Source organism: Aegilops tauschii, unplaced genomic scaffold (genome assembly GCF_002575655.3).
Source record: "Aegilops tauschii subsp. strangulata cultivar AL8/78 unplaced genomic scaffold, Aet v6.0 ptg000633l_obj, whole genome shotgun sequence".
Classification (NCBI taxonomy): Eukaryota; Viridiplantae; Streptophyta; class Magnoliopsida; order Poales; family Poaceae; genus Aegilops; species Aegilops tauschii.
Window position 1 is genome coordinate 15,287 of NW_027332869.1, and position 4,954 is coordinate 20,240.

The 4,954-nt window shown below is 36.3% G+C and overlaps 1 non-coding gene across 1 annotated transcript; it reads right to left on the reverse strand.

Moving 5' to 3' along the window:
* Positions 1-4,359: 4,359 nt before the first annotated feature.
* Positions 4,360-4,431, reverse strand: TRNAR-UCU (transfer RNA arginine (anticodon UCU)). The gene has a single exon. It is a non-coding gene; the product is annotated as a tRNA-Arg (tRNA).
* Between the last annotated feature and the right edge of the window lie 523 nt (positions 4,432-4,954).

Genomic DNA, 4,954 nt, shown 5'->3' on the forward strand with positions numbered 1-4,954 from the left:
TTTTTTTTGCAGCTTAGCTCAATTCATGCATGGTTCCAGATAATCTGCTTGGTTGCAAAAAAATAGTTAGAAATGCGTATGAATATATAGCCTAGAGTTGTAGGAGAGAGAATAGACTATATTATGGAATTTTCAAAGTATATATGCATTAAGGAGGGTGGAGTCAGGCTAGATCTATACTATAATATCCTTAATGTCTATAAGTGGAGTCCTCTTTTATGCGGGTTTCCACTTTAAGCAATGATTTTAGAATCCGATTCAATAGAAAATGAGAAAATATGCAAACAAAATAGAAGAAACAAATGTATATATATATAGGATATTATATTATATATTCCTAGGTTAGATTCATTATCTAATCCGATATATGGATATGGAATTCCCTTCTATGTAGTTCGGACAATTCACATTATCATTTCAATTTGATTTCAATTTGTACTTTTTAGTTACTTTACTTCTCCCCAATAGAGCTTAGAAGTAAGAATTTATTGGTTGATTGTATCCTTAACCATTTCTTTTTTTTGACACGAGGAACTACTCACCATGAATCCACTAATTGCTGCTGCTTCTGTTATTGCTGCTGGATTGGCCGTAGGGCTTGCTTCTATTGGACCTGGAGTTGGTCAAGGTACTGCTGCAGGACAAGCTGTAGAAGGTATTGCGAGACAGCCAGAAGCAGAAGGTAAAATACGAGGTACTTTATTGCTTAGTCTAGCTTTTATGGAAGCTTTAACAATTTATGGACTAGTTGTGGCACTAGCGCTTTTATTTGCGAACCCTTTTGTTTAATCTTAAAAAAAAATTCTTTCGATTTCGATTAGATACTTTTTTCTTTTTTTAGTAAATTGGTATTTGCTTCCGCAATTCCAATTATATCAATACTTTATTTAATTTACTCCTATTTATTACTCCTGGAATTATCTATTTATCGGGACAGATAATACCCCATTCTAGGAAGGGCTGAGTTGAGTATTATTAATTTAGAAGATATGCTCACCTTCTTATTTCCCGTCCTTAGTTTAGGAAAGTGGAAAGTTTTTTCCTTTTATTTTAGGAATTTTGGGAACAGAACATTTCAACAAAGGAAGTCTTTCACCGGTCAAACAAGACGTAAGACTTAATCTAAAAGAAATTACTAGATTGAATCTATTTGCATTAAAAAAACCGATCAAAAAAGGGCGAGCGAAGTAAGTGATCGAAAAACTTTGTTCTTTGTTCGTCCTATCTATAAGAGGAGAGCATATGAAAAATGTAACCCATTCTTTCGTTTTTTTAGCTCACTGGCCATCCGCTGGCAGTTTCGGGCTTAATACCGATATTTTAGCAACAAATCTAATAAATCTAACTGTAGTGGTTGGTGTTTTGATTTTTTTTGGAAAGGGAGTGTGTGCGAGTTGTCTATTTCAAGAATAGATTGGATCTATCCGGCTGCACTTTATAATATTTTTTAGTATTTTTCGGATAAATAAGAAAAGGGTGCACGATCTCGACGAATTACTTCTGAATAAATTCAGAAATCATATGGAAGAACCATAGCATTTCGCGACTCATTGGTAAATCAACTTTGATTCTCTATAAACCAAGAATGTGAGACCATTAACACGGTTAAAGCTAAACTGCTTGAAGTCCAGGCAAAAAGAGGTACTCTTTCTACAACTATATTAGTATTAGTACCGAATTTAAACGGGAAATAGCTAATGTAAAATTTATCTGATATAGAACACTCATATCGATAAAATGGTTTGAACTATTTACTAGAAAAAAAAAAGGGGGCACCCTGCCCTTTTTTAACCAATGCCGAATCGACGACCTATGTATAAAAAAGAGAAATTTTTTGGATTTGAAGAAAAAAAAAAATAAAAAAGAATTCTATTAATTTTCATTTTCCATTTATTTAGTTAGTTTTTCTTAATGAAATTGAAATTATTAACTAGAGGGCAAATAAAAATAAAGAAACAACTTTGCTGACCATGATATATTTTTATCTAGGCGGAAGAGTCCTCTTAATATTTATCTAGTCTTATATAGGTTTCGGTATATTGAAACATAAAAAAGAAGATAGAGGATAGGCTCATTACTTAAAAAAAAGATATGGAAATAGCTATAGAAAAAAAAAAAAAGGAGCGTGAGAGCCAAATGAATCGAAAGATTCATGTTTGGTTCGGGAAGAGATCATAAAAGTTGTAAACTTACAAAATAATCTACTTTCATTAAAAGATTTATTAGATAATCGAAAACAGAGGATCTTGAGTACTATTCGAAATTCAGAAGAATTGCGTAGAGGGACCATTGAGCAACTCGAAAAAGCTCGGATTCGATTACAGAAAGTCGAACTAGAAGCGGATGAGTATCGAATGAATGGATACTCTGAGATAGAACGAGAAAAAGCAAATTTGATTAATGCTACTTCTATTAGTTTGGAACAATTGGAAAAGTCTAAAAACGAAACCCTTTATTTTGAAAAACAAAGGGCAATGAATCAGGTCCGACAGCGGGTTTTCCAACAGGCCGTACAAGGAGCTCTAGGAACTCTGAATAGTTGTTTGAATACCGAGTTACATTTCCGTACGATTCGTGCTAATATTGGCATTCTCGGGTCCCTGGAATGGAAGAGATAATTAAATTAATTAGGCCTTGAACTTCTACTTTCGTTTAGAATTTAGGCATTATTTTTCCCCTTGCTTCCGAAAAAAGAGTCAAGAAACACTAATGGCAACCCTTCGAGTCGACGAAATTCATAAAATTCTCCGCGAACGTATTGAACAATATAATAGGAAAGTAGGGATTGAGAATATAGGTCGCGTAGTTCAAGTGGGGGATGGGATTGCTCGTATTATAGGTCTTGGTGAAATAATGTCAGGTGAATTAGTCGAATTTGCAGAAGGTACTAGGGGTATTGCTCTGAATTTGGAATCCAAAAATGTTGGGATTGTATTAATGGGCGATGGGTTGATGATACAAGAGGGAAGTTTTGTAAAAGCAACAGGAAGAATTGCTCAGATACCCGTGAGTGAGGCTTACTTGGGTCGTGTTGTAAATGCTCTGGCTAAACCTATTGATGGGAAAGGCGAAATTATAGCTTCCGAATCTCGCTTAATTGAATCTCCTGCTCCAAGTATAATTTCCAGGCGTTCCGTATACGAACCTCTTCAAACAGGGCTTATTGCTATCGATTCGATGATCCCTATAGGGCGCGGTCAGCGAGAGTTAATTATTGGGGACAGACAGACTGGCAAAACAGCAGTAGCCACAGATACAATTCTCAATCAAAAAGGGCAAGGTGTAATATGTGTTTATGTAGCTATCGGTCAAAGAGCATCCTCCGTAGCTCAAGTAGTAACTACTTTCCATGAGGAGGGGGCTATGGAATACACTATTGTAGTAGCTGAAATGGCGGATTCACCTGCTACATTACAATACCTCGCTCCTTATACGGGAGCAGCCCTGGCTGAGTATTTTATGTACCGCGAACGGCATACTTTAATAATTTATGATGATCTCTCCAAACAGGCACAAGCTTATCGCCAAATGTCCCTTCTATTAAGAAGACCTCCCGGCCGTGAGGCTTATCCAGGGGATGTTTTTTATTTGCATTCACGCCTTTTAGAAAGAGCCGCTAAATTAAATTCTCTTTTAGGCGAAGGAAGTATGACCGCTTTACCAATAGTTGAGACTCAATCTGGAGACGTTTCCGCCTATATTCCTACTAATGTAATCTCCATTACAGATGGACAAATATTCTTATCTGCGGATCTATTCAATGCCGGAATTCGACCCGCTATTAATGTGGGTATTTCTGTTTCCAGAGTAGGATCCGCGGCTCAAATTAAAGCCATGAAACAAGTAGCTGGCAAATCAAAATTGGAACTAGCGCAATTCGCAGAGTTACAAGCCTTTGCACAATTCGCCTCTGCTCTCGATAAAACAAGTCAGAATCAATTGGCAAGGGGTCGACGATTAAGGGAATTGCTTAAACAATCCCAGGCAAATCCTCTCCCAGTGGAAGAGCAGATAGCTACTATTTATACCGGAACAAGAGGATATCTTGATTCGTTAGAAATTGAACAGGTAAATAAATTTCTGGATGAGTTACGTAAACATCTAAAAGATACTAAACCTCAATTCCAAGAAATTATATCTTCTAGCAAGACATTCACCGAGCAAGCGGAAATCCTTTTGAAGGAAGCTATTCAGGAACAGCTGGAACGGTTTTCTCTTCAGTAACAAATAAATTTTGCATGTCTACTCTTGTTAGTAGAATAGGAATCGTTGAGAAAGCTTTTTCATTTGAATCATGCAAAAAAGTTTTCTTTGTTTTTAGTTTAGTATAGTTATTTAAAGAATAGATAGAAATAAGATTGCGTCCAATAGGATTTGAACCTATACCAAAGGTTTAGAAGACCTCTGTCCTATCCATTAGACAATGGACGCTTTTCTTTCATATTTTATTCTTTCTTTTATTTTTTTGCTTCTTCCGAGAAAAAACTGTTAGACCAAAACTCTTTTAGGAAATCAAAAAATCCAGATACAAATGCATGATGTATATATTATATCATGCATATATCATAAAGAAGGAGTATGGAGCCGGTAGTGGGAATCGAACCCGCAACCCCAAGGTTATGAGCCTTATGAGCTACCAAACTGCTCTATACTCTTAAACTAAAGAGGGGTAACTAGTGGATAAAAGAGGGTTGGATACGCCCCTCTACCAATATCTATACAAATAGAATAGTCCATTTATACAGAATGGTAAAGAGGGCTCCTCTATGATTATCAATTCCAGAAATCCATACAAATACGAAAGGGTATTTTATCCTTACCAACTGGATCTTGTTGCACCCGGTAACAAACACTCATAAACCATTTCTCGAAGTACGTGTCCGGATAGCCCAAAATGTCGATAGTTAGCTCTAGGTCTTCCGGTCAAAAAACAACGTCGATGAAGGCGTGTAGG